This window comes from Danio aesculapii, chromosome 12 (genome assembly GCF_903798145.1).
Source record: "Danio aesculapii chromosome 12, fDanAes4.1, whole genome shotgun sequence".
Taxonomy (NCBI): domain Eukaryota; kingdom Metazoa; phylum Chordata; class Actinopteri; order Cypriniformes; family Danionidae; genus Danio; species Danio aesculapii.
Window position 1 is genome coordinate 29799281 of NC_079446.1, and position 19838 is coordinate 29819118.

The 19838-nt window shown below is 34.4% G+C and overlaps 1 protein-coding gene and 1 long non-coding RNA gene across 2 annotated transcripts in view; one reads left to right on the top strand and one right to left on the bottom strand.

The window, feature by feature from the left end:
• LOC130238221 (urotensin-2 receptor) overlaps nucleotides 1-19838 on the top strand; it is a 67786-nt gene that overhangs the window by 40429 nt on the left and 7519 nt on the right. The gene's annotated exons all lie outside the window — the stretch shown is intronic.
• LOC130238222 (uncharacterized) overlaps nucleotides 1-19838 on the bottom strand; it is a 146869-nt gene that overhangs the window by 16351 nt on the left and 110680 nt on the right. The window contains exon 2 of the long non-coding RNA XR_008838615.1: nucleotides 18879-18963. This is a non-coding gene — a long non-coding RNA (uncharacterized LOC130238222). The remainder of the gene's footprint in view (nucleotides 1-18878; nucleotides 18964-19838) is intronic.

The following is a 19838-nucleotide window of genomic DNA, read 5'->3' on the forward strand; positions in this document are numbered from 1 at the left end:
ATTAAATGCATGAAGGAGATTGCAGTTGCACTCTGGATGTGAAGTGCAGCACAGTGTCGCGCATGTGAAGAACAATCACACAGAAGATGCTTTCCATTCAGCTCAAGACAACAGTTCAAAATAATTAATCTAATCAGAATCACCAAGCATGCAAAAGCTCACTTCAGAAATGAAGAAAGTGAGTTATTATTATGCAGCAGCTTTCACACAAATTGATTAAGACATCATTTGAGCCACAGAAAAACAAATGTTTTTTTTTAAAGATCCATAACATTTTTAGTCACAAATGCAATAAAAATGTTTGCCAGCTCTGCTTGTCATAGTGCAGATAAATATTCAGCTTCACTACTCTTCATGATTCTTCAGAAATCATTCTAATATGCTGATGTGTTGATCTAGAAACAGCTGTAATTATCATCAAGAAATCAGCTACGTTTACTGCTTAAGTTTAATCAAAAATGCTGAAACCTTTTAGTTCAAGAAACTTTTTTGAAACACTAAAACATAAGAATATTTCACAGTGTAAATATGTTTAAGCCATTTAATGCAAGCCATGTCATTTTTTAATATACAGTATATACAGTGAGTATGGAAAGCAATCAGACCGCCTTAAATTGTTGCATCTTTCCCAAAAAGACTTATGACTGTATTAACTCAAAAGGATGCTTCTACTAAACACGTCAATGATTTTAGCAAATGGCTGCAATATAACAAAGAGTTAAAAATTTAAGGGTGTCTGACTACATTTCATACCCACTGTATGTATGTATATACATTAATTTATAAAAAGCACATTCCACTAATATTATTAAAATCCTCATCTAACACTCAAAAAAATTAGTAATTTTCACATGATTCATTCAAGTGTTTTTTACAAAAAAAAATCAAGTTTTCAAACTACTTAAAAATAATATGTGCAATAGTGTTACCAATATTTTTAAAGTAAATAGCACATAAGATTTTTACAGTGTATGAAAAGTATTCAGACACCCTTAAATTTTTAACTCTTTGTTATATTACAGCCATTTGCTAAAATCATTGACGTGTTTAGTAGAAGCATCCTTTTCAAAATTATTAGCCCCTTTAAGCAAATTTTTTTTTCGACTGTCAACAGAACAAACCATCATTATACAACCCTGTTAACCTTAAGCCTTTAAATGTCACTTTAAGCTGTATAGAAGTGTCTTGAAAAATATCTAGTCAAATATTATTTACTCTCATCATGGCAAAGATAAAGGAAATTATGTTTAAAAACTATTATGTTTAGAAATGTGTTGAAAAAATCTCTCCGTTAAACAGAAATTGGAGGAAAAAATAAAAAGGGGGCTAATAATTCTGACTTCAACTGTATAAAGCCCCCATTTGATTTTTTTTTTTTTCTTTTTTTAATATTTCCTAATTGATGTTTAACACAGCAAGGAAATTTTCACAGTATGTCTGATAATATTATTTCTTCTGGATACATTTTTATTTGTTTTATTTCGACTAGAATTAAAGCAGTTTTTAATTTTTTTAGGTCAAAATTATTAGCCTCTTTAAGCTATATATTTTTTCAATAGTCTATAGAACAAACCATCCTTGTACAATAACTTGCCTAATTACCCTAACCTGTCTAGTTAACCTAATTAACCTAGTTAAGCCTTTAAATGTCACTTTGAGCTGTATAGAAGAGTCTTGAAAAATATCTAGTAAAATATTATTTACTGTCAACATGGCAAAGGTAAAATATTTCTAATATACGTTATTAGAAATGAGTTATTAAAACTATTATGTTTAGAAATGTGTTGAAAAAAATCTCTCCGTTACACAGAAATTGGGGGGAAAATAAACAGGGGGTCTAATAATTCTGACTTCAGAAATATATATTTCATATATATACAAGAGGACCCAATCATATATTGTGAGATAACCGATTTCATCTCTAGCATTTATACCCAAACCGAAACAATTTGGCCAAATCACATAAAAAGCAATTACATGTACCAGAACAGGTAACTGCCTTTGGCTCAATTGCTTGCTCAGCTAAGCCTAAAATTGGCTTAGTGAGTCTAAAAGCAGTCTGTCCTGAGATTGTTTAAATGCAGTTGAAAATGTAGCTGTTCTGACAGCCATACATGAACATTAGTGCAAATGGAGTATTTTTTAAGTATATATAGGATGAGGATGTGTAGTGGGTTACAATACACAGATTCAACTGAAAAGATACAATATGTAGGCTCTACATTTCTGATGAACCACCTCCAATCCTGCATCACAATGCATCCCTCTCCTGCAAGGAAGGCAGTTAGAGGTCCCTGTCAGCTGGCATTTTTGCTCTGGCATGGAATAGAAGTAAAACGTCATTGACAAATATGTCATGTACTCAGTTACTTGTGACCTGCCTTTCAACCGCAGAACCCTATGGCAGACTAATTGCCACTGCGGTCTCACTGGAGCAATCTGAGGTGAAGACCCTTACTCAAGGGTACCATTTTGATTGAGCAGAATTGAGAACTCAATGAAACCCCAGTGCCACCTCACCCTCACAATAATACTTAACCGTCTGACTACCTCCAGCTCTCTGCATGGTGTGCTTATCTACAGAGACTCCAACATTTCTCTAAAATGTTTAAACGTGTTAGAGAAGCCAAAATGTTTATCGAAAGGGATTTAAAGGGGTTTGCCTTACATGCATGTCCTGGGAATTAAATATCCAATCATGACATGCTCTGTTCAAGCTTTCATATTAAAACACATGCATGATATAATAAAAACACAGCGGATAATTTCAACTACTCATACTCAACAATTCAAAATAAAAAGCATTGTTAGATGGAGTGAACTAAGGTGAACTACTATTTTAAACTCAGCATACTTTTACAGACAGTTTTACAGACACAATTTTATTCAGCTGTCACTGAGTCAGTTCTGTGTTCCTCCATTACTGTCTGATTCAGGTCAGCCACCTAATCAGACATACCTGCAATGGTCTGAAGCAGCACAGCATCATCTTATAAGATAACATACTGCAATAGTGTATTACAGCAACCTATTGGTAAATCACACAGCTTATGTTTTTACATTTATTTATTTAGTAATTTATTACTGTTATTTTGCAAATAATAATTTTCAAGTAACCACAGTTAAAATTGGATCCATAAAGTATGCTAACAGTTGGCAATTAACCTAAAGAAAGAATGCTGTGAGAGGGTCACAATAAAATTCCATACCATAATGGAGCCATAATGATTTTTTTTTTTTTTTGTTAAGAAAATTTTATTTAATCTGTTCATTATTTTGTTATTGCTACATTTGTTGCAGTATTGTACTCTGATTCTTGACAGTCTGAGAAATTTGTAATACATTTATTTTATATAAAACATTACGTTTTGACATAATAATTGTATTGTAGTGTTTTATGAAGTAAAAAAAGTATATATTTTTTACTTAAAACAGTTTTTTTAAAAACACTTTTGGTTCAGAAAAATGTGATAAATACATACTGTATTAGTGACCAAATACCAATCAAAGAACACCTACCCCATCCCAACAGAGCCATAAATAAATAAATAAATAATAATAATAATAAAAAGGGCAATTTTGTAAAAAATAAAACATTAAGACAATGACAGTTCAACACATACATTCCAATGAAAGTCATAACAAACACAGTGCACATTAAGGCCGAATCCCAATTCTACCCCTTAGCCCTTCCCCTTACCCCTACCCCTCGTTTTGCACAAGCATGCCAAGCGGTAGGGGTGCCCCTATTCTCTTTAGTTTGAAGGCGTAGGGCTAAATGGAAGAGGTGAGTAGCCCATTGAACGAAGATTTTTCAGGACCACACTCGAAAGGGGTAAGAAAATTTCCCAGAATATACCAGCCACAGCGACAGCATTGCTGAACTTGGAAGTACGGAGATCCACAAATTAGTATTTTTTGCCATTATTACAAATTTTTACGACAAACAAACACATGTTTTAATATATTCATAACGGCGTTCATGTTTTACCGTCATGCTTTAAAAAAAAAAACGCTAAAATAAAAAAACGCTAAATTTTGTGATCTATAATCCCTAATGATAACTCCTGTAGAGCAGTCCCACAACATTCTGACACTTGATGACACTCGAATACCCTGTCAGTAATGTCTAGTGGCTAAGAATGAGCTTTTTAGAGTGTTTGCTATAATGTTATTGTTGTTTTTTGTGTGTTTACATAGACGAATATGGGCACTGTGTAAATGTACAGTTTTACGATCTTATTGCCACATTAGATTGTTATGATAACAAGATATATGCCTTCAGTGATTTCCTGAATATAAATACCAAAAAATAACACAACTGGAATTACTACAGCAGTCGCCATCGTCTGAGGACATATGATGACGTGTGCAGGTGCTGTAGTGCTGTCCCAATTCTTAGGGGTAAATTTTGAAGCCCTTCCCCTAACTCTCCATTGTGATGGCCAAGGGGAAGGGGTAGGGTACAAAAATAGAATTGGGATTGGGCCTAACACAATCACATTGTTTGGGATTACTAAACGGTCACTCTATTCTTAACTAAAAAAATGAAAGAAGAAGTCCCCAATCTTGTAAAATATGTGCATTTTTGTTTGATTAATTAAATCAGTCATTGCTATACAAGAAGACATTTCCTTAATATAGAGTGACAAAGATGGACCATGAATACTTTTCTAGTAAATGGCAATCAGCCACTTTGAATGCTATAGACACAGATTTATAAACTTCTGTTCATATGTCGTCAGAGATAAGGCAGATGGGAAAAGACCAAGAATACAAATTTTAGAGCAAACTGATTTCTTTTCTAATAGTTTTACAGATTACACCTATTGATTCTTTCCAAAAGGGTTGCAAATGCTAACATTGCCAAACACAATGAAATAGTGTGTCCTTGTAAGTCAAACATTTTCGACAAAAGTCCAAATTATTTCTATTAAATTTATTTAACATTCCAGGTGTTATATATGTTCTCATTATCCAATTATATTGAATTAGTTTAAAACAAGTATTGATCGATAATGTTTGTGCTGGAATACAACTTTCTTACCATTCATTTACATTTTCTTAAAATGCAGTGATGTCTACTGTAACTTTACTGTAGTTTTCAAATGGCTGTGCAAATAGTATACAGTGCTGTCTTGAGCATTTTCAGGAAGTGTCACCAAAATCTGACTTTTTTGCATTGGGAAAAAATGTACAGAATAAACGGTCATAATGAAAACATGAAAAAGCCATTTGACTATCTTTTCATAAACAATGGTGTCAGCACTTTTCATCTTGATGACACTGACACTTTTATTGACATCAATACTTGCTTTTGAGGAATGAGCTTATCCATTTTGAGCAAGTGACACGCTTTTGCAGGTTATCAACAAGGTTTTGCGGTTTGTACTAATTGTACTTGTACTAATTGTTTTGAGAAATGCATTAACTGTTGTGCAAATGTAAATAGTCTTGTGAGAAATGCACCAAAGCGACTGAGAAAAACTGTAACTTCTCACTTATTTTAATGTGACGATATGTATAGATGTACCATAAGTAACCAACGTATTGGATTATATTCTCCCTGCTATGAACCAAAAAAAAGCCACACACAACAAACGGATGGATGGGTGGAAAGACAAATGGAAGGACAAAATGGATGAATGGGTGGACAGACATTTGGATGGATGGATGGATGGATGGATGGATGGATGGATGGATGGATGGATGGATGGATGGATGGATGGATGGATGGATGGATGGATGGATGGATGGATGGATGGATGGATGGATGGATGGATGGATGGATGGATGGATGGACGGACAGACAAATGGGTGGAAAAAAATGGAATGACAGGATGGATGAACAGACAAACATTAAAACAGTTACATGTAGACAGACAGACAGACAGACAGACAGACAGACAGACAGACAGACAGACAGACAGACAGACAGACAGACAGACAGACAGACAGACAGACAGACAGACAGACAGACAGACAGACAGACAGACAGACAGACAGACAGACAGACAGATAGATAGATAGATAGATAGATAGATAGATAGATAGATAGATAGATAGATAGATAGATAGATAGATAGATAGATAGATAGATAGTGTGGCATATATTTGTATAGGTGTATAGGAGCACACTAATTTCTCATCGCTGGAATGTGTAGCATGTGTATGTGTGAATTGAACAGGACTACAGATAGAGCTAACTGAGAGACTGAGTCACAAAGGGGAGGAAACAAGGATCAGACATTAGTGCCCCAGGTTCACTTGTTTGATGCATGATGTACCATTTGGACCATTCATCTGAAATACAGAAGAGAACTTTTCATCACCCTTCACACATCTTTGGCACAACGCATGTTAAAGGAGTTTGAAAAACACAAACACTTCTCCAACAAAACCTTTTCAAGATTGGTAAAATGCAGTTTTTTTTACCTTTAAACAACAAAGAGATGGTGGTTCTATTCCTCGATACTATAATAAGTAAGGAAATGGAAACTCGAGAGAAAAAGCTTCTTCTGATCTCAGCGACAGGGACTTCACTGCAGGGTTTACTTACACAGAGAACACAGTGGCACAAGTGTATGCACACATCTGCAGGTCCACCCGTTGCTTTAACTGCTGTTCATTTGAAACACTGAACAAGCTCGCATAAGGACTTCCCAGCAGAGATACCCAATCCAGAGCTTTACATTATTTTTTTATGAGATGCCTCACAAAGAGCTTGAAGGCTCTTTTTGTGAAATATGTCCTTAAAAAGTCCTTAAAGAGCATTTTTTTATCAAATATTTAAAAAACGTATACTGTTGTTCATCCGCTTAGTTTTTTAACATCAAGATGAAATAAGTTGAGAGCCTGTTAAAATTCGTGCAAGGTAAATTTGAAACCATTTGTCCAATTATATCTCAAAGGGTGCTGTAAATCCCAGAACAACTTCTACTGTAACTAAAATGAACAACATACTGAGGTCATGTATTTTATTAGAAGATAATTGTGAATGGTAGACTACCTGACAACATTTTTGTAGTTGATCCCAGTTGTAAGAGCAACAAATAATCACTTGACTTCTAGTTGATCATTTGAAAAAGTGGCAGAAGATTTTTCGGATGAATCATCTGTTGAACTGCATCCCAATCATCACAAATCCTACAGAAGACCTATTAGAACCAGCATGGACCCAAGATTCTCACAGAAATCAGTCAAGTTTGGTAAAGGAAAAATCATTGTTTGGGGTAACATTCAGTATGGGGGCATGTGAGAGATCTGCAGAGTGCAACATCAACAGCTTGAGGTATTAAGACATGTGTGATGCCCATTACATTACAAACCACAGGAGGGTAAATTCATCAGCAGGATAGTGCTCCTTCTAATACTTCAGCCCCCACATCAAAGTTCATGAAAGCAAAGAAGGTCAAGGTGCTCCAGGATTGGCCAGCCCAGTCACCAGACTTGAACATTAATGAGCATGTCTGGGGTATCATAAAGGAGGAGGCATTGAAGATGAATCCAAAGAATCATGATTTATAATTTAATTATTTATAATTTTTAAACAGGAAAGTATTAAAAGATAATTAGGCCTGACTCTGCATGAATGCTGTTTTTCAGCAGGTTCCTGCTCTGCAGAACATAAAAACATACAGACACACTTGCCATCTCATCCATAAACACATGAGAACAATTGATCAATCACCAAACATACAAAATAGAGGGAAGCAGGCTACTAACTCAGTGGCTACAGCGATAGTGGACCATCAGATGAAGAGCATGGGATTTTTTAAGCCTTAATGTTGTTATTGTTTTTAGATGTTGTGGAATCATTCCAGGCTTTTGTGAATTCATAAAAGAAAGATCTTAATGAACTCTGGGAGTCCTGCAAGAACGCTTTGCCATTCCAGATGACTTTATTAATAAGTTATTTGAGTCATTGCAGAGATGTATAGATGCAGTTCTCTAAGCTCATGGGAGTCATACACAATATTAATTCTTTTTCCACTGCACCATGACTTTATATTCTATACTGAACATCATTTCTTTTAGGTGACAAGACTTTTGGGGCTTCACGGTGGCGCAGTGAGAAAAAATTACGCATGTTCACCTCACAGCAAGAAGGTCGCTGGTTTGAGCCTTGGCTGGGTCAGTTGGCATTTCTGTGTGGAGTTTGCATGTTCTCCTCGTGTTTGCGTGAGTTTCCTCCGGGTGCTCTGGTTTCCCCCACAAGTCCTAAAACGTGGTATAGGTGAACTGGGTAGGCTAAATTGTCTGTAGTGTATGGGTGTGAATGAGTGTGTATGGATGTTTCCCAGTGATGAATTGCAGCTGGAAGTGATTAATTATCCGCTGCATAAAACATAAGCTGCATAAGTTGGTGGTTCATTCCGCTGTGGCAACCCCAGATTAATAAAGGGACTAAGTCGAAAAGAAAATGAATGAATGACAAGACTTTTGTCTAAGCAAAGTCAGGCCTTACTGTACTAATTAAATAATTAAAAATCAAGGCAGGATCATATTTTATTTTCTAGAGGCCTTTGCCTTTCATATAAGCCACTTCTGATACCAAATGATCAACCAGGAGTCAAATTTGTATTTGTTGCTTCTAAAACTTTGATAGGCGACAATACTTTTGTCAGGTAGTGTATATTCCAATATTGTTTTCATATTAATATTTATAATCAAGAAGATCTTCAAATAAATTGAATAAAAGTAAAGACATTTATAATGTTACAACCCAATAATCATGTGGATGAAATTCTATGAATGAAGTTCTATGTTCTAGAAAATGAATTGTGCTTTCCATAAATATATTAAACAGCTGTTTACTGCTTTTTAACATCAATAGGAAGTTGTTGTTTAAAATATAGTTTTTTTTTATTATTTATTATTATAATGTACCATAATATTGCATGTATTCCTGGATTTTTAATTTAAAAAACATAGTTTTGGCAAACAAATATTTAAAATTCATTAAAAAGTCTTACCAAATGTCAACAGTATTACATTTTTGATTTAATCTTATGTCTGCATCTAGTGCTAACTTTTCCCCATCTAGAATTATTAATTTTTGAGGAATATTACAATAAAACACAACTAACTTAATAAATAATTTATGAATAAATCACAGTTTTCATCTCATGTGTTCAAGAGAGCAAAACTGCCGCTTTCTGGAAAACTGGTATAAAAAATTAATAATAAAAATGAAAGTTGCTTCAACTGGGGAAGCTGGTACCTCTTTTCCCCTGCATAATAAATGACTTGTGCCTCAGAGTGCGCAGACAAAACATAACAACAAATTCTTTCTTGTTATCTTGTGTTCACAGACTGAAGCCGAAGGTTTAGTTATGTAATTGTATGAAACAATTCTAAGAGGTAATTCAACCAAATCAATTAATTACATTCTTTCAGACAATTTAGGATGACTAAAAAAAACATTTTAAAAGAGATTGGTTGTCGACGCCAATGGTGTAGTGTTTAGTGCATTGACACATGCACTCATTCCCGGCTGGAGGTCCTATGCTGATCCTTGCCCTCTCTCTGCTCCCCATGCTTTCCTGTCAATACTCTCTACTGCTCTATTCATTTAAGGTTGAAACCCTGAAAAATATATATAAAAAAAATGATTGGTTCACTACTCCAGCTATCCAATCAGAAGATCTGTTAAATAACTATTTCCATTGTGTATCAAGAAATTTAACAGGTAAATGTGCTTTTTATCAAAGTATCGACTTATAATTCTTACTGGATAATATGGATGGGTACACAGCTAATCCCTTACTTTTACTGTAAAAGAATTTAAACCAGTTCAACAAAAAAACATAATCCTTATTACCTTTTACTTGTTCTTGTTTACTCAACTTTTGAAAACATCAGCTGCACTGACCTAAAATTATTTGTCAGTTATACAAAAAAATATTTAGTTGTCTTAACATACGATTATTAGTTTTCCGGAGAGGTGAACTATTCTAACAAAACTTTTTATGTTGTGCAAACTGAACAATTTTTGTCTGCAGAACTGGAATGCCCAAGTTGAGTAAAAAAAAACATAATCCTTATTTCCTTTCGTTTTTTCTCATGTACTGAACTTGAAAACATCAATTGCACGGACCTAAAATGTCTGAAGTTGAGTGGACAAAAAACAAAAAATTATAATCCTTATTTCCTTTCATTTTTCTAGTTTTCTCAACTTTTGAAAACATTAGATGCTCTGGCCTAAAATGCCTGAAGTTGAGAACTCTTTTGCAAATTGGTACTAGAAAATAATATATTATTAGAACAAACAAACAGAAAAAAAAACAAAAAATAAAAAACAGAGACAAATGTTAACAAGACATTTATTAGACACCGGATTAGAAACAGTACAGGAGGCAAAGCAAAAAAAAAGTTAAGCAAGACGGATCAAAACATGGCAGGACAAACAGGGAAAACCACTTTGTAATGCTTCACAGGAAAAAACAAGACTCAGCAAAGAGTCTGTGTGAATGAGTGTCTTTATAGTCCTAGTAATTAGTCCATCATGAGCTTCCAGCTGTGTGTGTGTGTGTGTGTGTGTGTGTGTGTGTGTGTGTGTGTGTGTGTGTGTGTGCGTGCGTGTGTGTGTGTGTGTGTGTGTGCGTGCGTGCGTTTGAATTATAGTTTGGGCATTTGATTTGTCATTTAATTATTACATGACTTTACTGAGTTGTTTATGAAAATTTTATATCAAATTTGATATCACATTTGATTTCTCTTTTGAGAATGAATTTTTATTTATTATTTGATTGTTTGAGCGTTTGATTTATCATTTGGGTAGTTGTTTTGAAAATTAGATTTATTATTTGATCTTTTTGGCCATTAGAATTTTCATTTTATTATCATTATTATTATTATTGCATATTTTATTGTTGTTGTTGTTGATAATAATGACTATTGTTATTATTGGTGCTACTATTATTTTTGTTTCAGATCTCAGATTAAGCAAGTTGGCAGAAGCTTTTTTGGGTGAACTTGAAAAGTTTTGGTCACAAAACTTAATGAAAATTAAAACTTAAAAAAAAATGTTTATTAAAAAAACTTAAGAAAATTTGGATTTAGGTCAAGTAAACGTGTTAAATGTAGCTATACAGACATTTTTACTGAAACCAACAACAACAAAAAACAAGTAGTTTAAACTTTTTTTCAAGTTGGATTTTTTACAGTGCTTGTGTCAATCCCAAACTTCCTGATCTTCATTCTTGAGTTAAACAAAGACATTAAAAAACACTTAGTTCCAAACAACAATGACCTTCAGTGTATACAGACAGAAAACACTGAGCCTTTTTCCAAATATGTTCTTTTTCTCTGAAATATAACACATCATGCAACCAAAACAGTCAGAAAGACACCAGATGCCCCAAACACATCCAGTACTTAAAGCATTTAACTCTATAACTAAACTATCAGGTCAAAAGCCTTCTCTGTAATAAAACAATGCGACTGATTCTCACATTTTAACCACAGTATCAGCAAGGTAATGCCACAGTGGTCTCAACACACATCATCACACAGCATGCCGAGCTGTTCAGCATTGAAACCCAAAGACAGCGAAGTGCCCTGTGGGACACCGATAAGCTCTGGGGTTGAAATTCGCTGGGATTACTTGAAATGAGAATAGGATAGAGGCGATGCTTTAAAGCAGGTATCGTGACCAAGTGAAGTAGAACAAACACTTCACCCAACATTCCATCTCTATATCAGGAGGATGTGTTGAACATTAAAACACCAAGAGCTTTATAAATCCTCTCACAAACAACAGAAGGACCTCGTTTAGGAATCCTTCTCAGTGGGCTTTTGCATTATACACAGTTCCTCCCTGCTAACCTGCAAATGAAAGCCCTCTGATGAGGAAGCTTTGGCAATGCTGTGCTATTCATCTGGCATGCTGCAGGGGTGTACTGGCCGGATTACTGTGCCCGGCACACGATAGATAGAATCGATAAGGAGAAAGAGAGAGAATCACGGCACCTGTTGATATACGAATGATGCTTATGTGCTCACTGGCTGGTTGCCCTGCCCTAAGTTTCTATTCTGTATCTCTCTGTCTGCATCTCGCTGATTTACCAAGCATTTCAGGTCATTCCAGAGACTGCATCACAATGCACCGTTTCCACTGCCAGCTGAACACTATACTTCAACAGCTTGATTTAATCAGAAACAACACAATAAATTTAGGAAAGCAATGCATTAGACTATCAATCAAACCACACAAACAATACCTGCCTTTCATGCAGTTTTTTCCCCTAATATTTTCCCCAAATTCCTATTCTAAACCCCTTTGATTCTAAACAGTTAAGAGGTAAATCAAACAGGCTTATCCTTTAGGCAGGAAGAGAGAAAACAGCGTGAAAAAAATCCTAGATGACTAACACCACTGAAAATATCCTGAAAAGATTCCCTTCAAAACATAAATAGTCTCTCACTACTTCATATTTTTTATAATAAGCCAGTGCTTTTTATTGTTGTTGGGGAATTATTGAGCATGACAGTTAAATAAGATTATGTGAGACTGGTGTTGAGATAGAAAGAAAACTCTTCGTAACCTATAAATATGAACACAGCACAGAGATGAACAGGGAGGACAGATAACAAAATACAAGCGCAGAGCATTCTGGGACATTTGAAAACAAATAAGTAAGTAAAACTTTAGTTTAAGTCACAATCCATGCTATTAACTGCTGGCTTATTACTTTCCTATTATTAAAATATTAATTGTCCATTAGTAGTTATAAAGTATGATTTATTCTGCATCCATAATCCTACCCAAAATCTACCTTACTAACTATTAATTAACAGCTAATTAGTAGTTTATTATGCTAGTAGTGTTAGTTAATGGTTTGTTAATCCCATGAATTGTGAACTAACCTAAATTGTTACCAATAAGCCTGTAATCAAACTACGGTAACAAATGGCTGCCTCAATATTGTTTCTGTTTTTAAACTCTTTGCATGTAAATTATAACAGCTTAAATTGGGCTTCTAATATCACTCATCGCTTTATCTCTCAGGAAATTATGTTTGCTTTTTTAGTACCAGTAATGTCTTCATGTATACATGGTTTGGATAATGAAAAAAGGCATTCAAGCACCTACACAAAGAGGGATATGATGTAAAACACACAAAAAGCTATCTATATGAATCCTATATAGGAAATGTAAGTTTGGATAAAATGTGCCTAAATAAATAATTAGATATATTAAAGAATTTAGCTAAATTTAGAATTTAGAAACACATGTTATTAACCAAACCACCGAAGTGCAGCCATTACTCATGCCAATGTAATGTACAAGAGACTAAACTGTTTCAATGCTCCTCACAATTTCTAATCCTACCCAAAACCTAAACCCAACTTTTACCTATTAATAAATGGCTAATTAGTAGTTTATTATACTAGTAGTGTTAGTCAATGGTTTGTTACTAGCACAAATTGTGACCTAAACTAAAGTGTTACCAATAAGCTTGTAATTAAACTATGGTAACACATGGCTGTCTCAATATTGTTTCTGTTTTTAAACTCTTTGCACTTAAAAATAAAAGTTTATATTGGGCTTCTAGTATCACTAATCCCTTCATCTCTCATGAAATTACATGTTTGCTTTTTAGTACCTGTAATTTATTCAAGTATAACACTTTTTTGATGATACAAAAGTTCAAAGGAATTCAAGCACCTACACAGATAGAGATATGTAAAACACAGAAAAAACTAATAAGATAATATTAAAGAGGCTATATTTAAAATTTAGAAACACACATTATTAACCAAACTACTGAAGTGCAGCCATTACTCATACCAATATAATGTACAAGAGACTGAACCTTTTCAATGCTCCAATACACTCCCAATCCCTACCCAAAACCTAAACCTATATTCTACCTTACTAACTATTAATAAACTGCTAATTGGTAGTTTATTAAGCTAGTAGTGTTGGCTAATGAAGTTAACAAATGGCTGTCTCAATGTTGTTTCTGTTTTTAAAGTCTTTGCACTTAAAAATAAAAGCTTATATTGGGCTCCTAATATTACTAATCCCTTCATATCTCATTAAATTACATGTTTTCTTTTTTAGTACCAGCATTTTATTCAAGTATACGACTTTTTTGATGATAAAAAAATCAAAGGCATTCAAACACCTACAGAGAGAGAGAGATAAGATGTAAAACACAGGAAAAACTAATAAGATAATATTAAAGAGGCTATATTTAGAATTTAGAAACGCATGTTAACCAAACTGCAGCCATTACCCACATCAATGTAATGTGAAAGAGACTAAACTGTTTCAATGCTCCAATATACTCACAATCCCTAATACTACCCAAAAGCTAAACCCAACTTCTACCTCACTAACTATTAATAAACGGCTAATTAAGCTAGTAGTGTTAGCCAATGGTTTGTTTATACCATGAATTGTGGCCTAAACTAAAGTGTTACCTATAAGTTTTGAAATCAAACTACGGTAACAAATGGCTGTCTCAATATTGTTTATGTTTTTAAACTCTTTGCATGTAAATTATAACAGCTTATTGGGCTTCTAATATCACTAATCGCTTTATCTTTCATGAAATTACATGTTTGCGTTTTTATTACCAGTAATATTTTTATGTATACATGATTTTGATGTATACTATTTTGATGATGAATAAAGTTCAAAAGCATTCAAGCACCTACACAGAAGGATATATGATGTAAAACATAGAAAAACAACCTCTTAGTTCTGTTTTGCCTTAAAGCAAGTCTTTATGTCAGCTGGTCAGAGGGCATGATTTCCATATAGTAAATGAAAGTTTGGATAAAATGTGCCTAAATAAATAATTAGGTATATTGAAGAGGCTAAATTTAGAATTTAGAAACACATGTTATTAACCAAACTACCGAAGTGCAGCCATTACAAACCTCATTTAATGTACAAGAGGTTTCAATGCTCTAATATACTCACAATTTTGATAGTAAGCAAAATAGTTTTGAAACCCCTACTGTATGCAGTAATATAAAAGTAAACAAATACCTAGATGCCAGGTATTATGTCTTGAAATATAAGCATAAATTTACATTAAAAATGTAAATACTGGGCTCCAGACTGTGACTTAATGGCATTTTGTGACCTTTTCTCCAGCCAGAGCGACTAAAATGATTAGTGGTCAGATTTTGTCAGGTTTGAGATACATCAGCAAACACACCAAAAGTGGAACCAAACAACGATACTTGTTTGAACTGTGTGCTGCTAAGATAATTTATCATGTCTGTTTAAAATGATGGGCAATGCTGCGTGAACTGCAACAAATGTGTTCTGCAAGACCCTGTCATTTACACAACTGCTAAAGACACTTTGAAACGCTGTGAGAAGCATTCGTTACAGAGCTCTCTGAAACAAATCACAAGCTAAGCTATTTTAAAGCCAGATGAAATGGCGCTGACTCTCACTGACGCAGAGAAACAGCTGGAACACTACAACAACACTCAGGCTAGAAGGTTCTTCATTACACAAATCACCCACTATTACCTGATTTTACTGTAGTAACATTGACAGAAACCATCAGCAGAAAGGTGGGATGTTCATTTAAAATGTTATCATAATATTAATGCATTAAGCAAATTGAGTAAAGTAATACAATTACAATACTTATGTAAGCAATTTTTTTTAATAGTTGTGCATTTGTAGATGTCTTTCTTAAACTATTTTATGTAAAATAAACCTAAAATGTATAAGATAAGCTGTTATAAATTGTACAGATGGCACTGCTTCTTAATGAAAATGAATTCAAATCTGGACCACTGTATAACTTAAGCTTCTGCTGCTTTACTTATTCAAACTACTATTACTGTAAATGTGTATTTCTAAGAGACAAAACCTAAAAGGCAGAGTTTTATAAACTGGACTTAGCTGAATCCAGAAATAGTCTTTGTTAAATTGGGTTATTTAAGTTAAAATGACTTAAACACATTTCTAGTGTGTACACTTGAGACTAATCATTGGAGCTGATATACTTTAAAGGGCACCTATGATGAAAATCATCTTTTGTAAGCTGTTTGGGCAGAACCGTGTGTAGGTATAATGTTTCCACAGTCATAATGGAGTGACTTTTTTTAATTTCCTGACGTTAAAATAGGATCCAAATCCCTCCCTTTTTGAGGCCCACCACAATGTGACATAGGAGTGCGGTTTCCCCGTCCATCGAATTGATTGCGCAAAGCAACTGGGATTAAAAGATCTGTTCAGCTCTCTGTGATCATCAATCGTCATCAAATGTGATCAAGAATGAGTTTAAAACTTTAAAACAGTGCATGTTTGTAATGAATTACCATCGATTTTACCATCTTTACATCACCACAGCGGCATGTCAGTACAATTATAAAAGAAGACGATTCAATCCCGGTTTGTGGTCGTTCATGAGCAAATTGAAACTTGCACACTGTGTGTGTGTGTCTGCTGTGTGTGTGGGCGTGAACTTTGTAACGACATTGTGTGTGACTTATCATTAACTCCACAACAAATACATCAAATAATCATTGGGGAAGTTCTTACAGGAGTATATCTCACAAACGTTATGTCGGATCAGCTTCCATATCTGTCACTGTGCTGTTTATCTGACGCAGCCGGAGATGGAGATGGAGAACTAGCATTAAAGGCACAGACAACAAAAAACAACTACATTTTGTTCAAAGCAAAAAAAAATCCAATATTCTGAAAGGTATAACAAATAATCTGATGGGTGTTTTGAGCTGAAAATTCACAAACACATTCTGGAGACACAAAATAATTTTAAAAAGAGGTAAACTAGGTGCCCTTAAAACATATCAATAGCTCAATAGTGCAATTTAATCTAACCTTAAAGCATTATTTAGGTTCACCCAAAATTTAAATTTATGTTATTAATTACTCACCATTGTGTTGTGCCGTTCCTAAGAGACTCTTCATGTTGAAAAACACAAATTAGGTTATATTAGATGAAACCTGAGAGCTCATGCATCCTCCATATGCAGCAGTTATCCCATGATGTTCAAAGTCCAGAAAGTAAACCAAAACCTTTCAAAAATATTCCATGTTTTCCAATTCAGGGGTTAAACTGCAATCAGACGAACTCAAAGAACACTTTTGTGCACCAAAAAATCTTCTGTGAGAGGTCAGAGTGCACATTTACAATGTATTGCCTTTACAACACAAACATCGTATTTCCCATAGTAAACATGGACCCTAATCTGGCACAGAAGACATACAGTAGGTGAATTGTCCATCTTAAAGTTTTCTTTTTTGAGGTTAAGCCTTGCTGCAGGATTATTATTGATATTGCATTTGCAGTACTACCATTTGAGGTGCTGATGCCACCATTTGTAGAACTTTAACAGTGCCACTGCTCTTAATATTAGTCTGCAGTTCTGAAATATCTATATATTCTCGGCAAAAACTTTACAAGCCCTTTACACAAAAATCAGTCTACATATATCCACAGACAACCTCAGAAGTCTTGTTTTTAAAGCTCTGTTACAAGTGTTTAACAGAATAACCAAAGATTACACATAGCCTTGAGGTAAGATAAAAGAACAGTAAGCTTTATAATGATATATACAGTAAGAAGTACAGCACTGTTCGTATTCCTTTCCAACAGCGGTTTTGAACCCTCTCCAAAAGCTCACCAGAATTCATGTCAATTACAACGGCTTCTAAACAGTAATCACTGCACTGTAAAGCTCAAGAGTGCACCAGCAGAAGTGCGTCAGCTGTCCTTCTGAAAATGGAGATTGTCAAAACCTTTTTCCACATTTCTTTCTGCATTGTATTTTTACCGGTGATTGGATTGACTTAAGAGTAGCGTGAAAGGACCATACAAAATTATAACTGCCCCAAAGGAGTTCAATTTTGTCCAACTAGAACATACTCAGAATTCAGGCCATCACTCATACGATGCTGCTGTAGGTGCTAACAGCCAAGATGATGGTTGGTGCCTGACTAAGTCTAATTTATTGGATTTCCCCCTCTTACTTTCACCCAGTGATGACATTTCTTCTCTATTTCCTAGTAATCACAGCAAGGAGATTGTGCGCTGCTCTGCCTGGCTGCTCAGCCCATGATCTTCTGGCCCTGATGCAAAGTCATTGTGTTTATAATGAGCACAAGCTTCATTTATTTTGGGTTCATTTCTAATGACCACTGGCTTTTAATGATGCCGTCTTCCTGTTCTTGCCTTTTCTGGAAAACAATCGCTTATTGCGCACATCAGAAGAGAATTCTATTTTGGAAACTCTAAATAAGTAACTAATGGAGACCGTGTCTGCTGAATATATTTGACCAGAAATCTGCACGGAATGGTTAGTGGCAGATATGCAATTTATCGTAGGTGTTAAGAGGAAAACATTTAGGCAGGACGTTTTGGACATGACATGATTTTGGTTGGTAGGACTGCAGATTTTTTGGAAGCCCATTGCACAGCTAATGGAATTTAAACAGCTGGAGATCGATTGCAGTGTAAACAATCTGTCTGCTAATCTGTGATCGGTAGGCCTGCGCACAGCTGGTCTGTCCGGCAGATGTCACCTTGCTGAAATCCCACTGTGATAATTCCTCGGATGAGAATGTCCAGAGTAACAGCCCGAATGGCCACTGACAGCTGCATATAGCCACATTCTCCTGTGATTTAGAGTGAAAATCCTTTACTTTACGTACTTGTTATGACTAACGTGTTTGCAGTCGTATGCCCTGTTGTAATCTTAGTTTAGGTATTTTCATTTAAGCTTAAACAAATTCATTTAAAATATTGAATACTGGAATTCAGAAAAAAAATCATTCTGTTGTCAATTAGGAGTGTTATGCTGCCATAATTCTGACTTTCAAGGTGTTATTTTTGAGAATGATACATTTTAAACATAATATTTCTACTTACTTTGTTTTGCTCCATGAAAGAAAATTCTTCAACTGAAGCGTAACAGGATCAGCTGTTTTGACAGCAGTGTAAGGTGGCCAGATTTCTGAAATGAAAACCAGAAACAATCCTTAATTCAGTTTTCAAAATACCATAACTTTTTATCTATTGATATTACAAAATAAAATCGCACAAAATACTTTTATTATATGTAAAATAACCAAAAAAAACCTATTAAATAGTAATAAAAATGAAATATATATATTTTTTAATTATCATACCATTTTAACAGATATAAACAGCAAATATCAAATAGATCTAAAAAGTATACAGCTCTGAAAGAAAATTGATGCCTTTAAAGTTATAATTACTGTGGTTCTGAGCCATTAATTAATAAATAATAATGCTCTACTATTAACAAGTCTTCAAAATCATGAAAAGTTTTTGATTCATTTATTAATGATAAATTTGATGTAACCTTTTAGGGTGTTTTCACATATAGTTCATTTTAAAAGAACCAAACCAAATTCATTTTCCAGAGATGTATTATAAGAGAATTATGATGGTAAAACACATTTTAAAAATAAAACATATACAATTATGTAACAGAACATAGAAACAGTAACATAAAAATGTAAGAATAATAAATATTCCAATATTGTATGCGCTTTCTGCAGATGTAATATTTTCAGCTTTGTGGTAGAGGAAATTTGAATGTTAAGGTATGTTAAGAACTTTCCTGAACGTTTAAAAATATGTTCAAAATAACCCCACTCCCTGTCCAGGTCCTGTTAAATATTGCATTCGACAGGATATTGCATTTGACTGCAGCTCTGCAAAAGAAGTTTGGCCAGAGGAAAAATGGTCGTGCCCAATTGAACCTAGTTTCTCTCAAGATTTTTTCCTTCACTTTTGTCAACTGGTGAAGTTTGTTCCTCACCACTGGCTTGCTTGGTTTTGGATTTGTGGAGCGGTGCATTG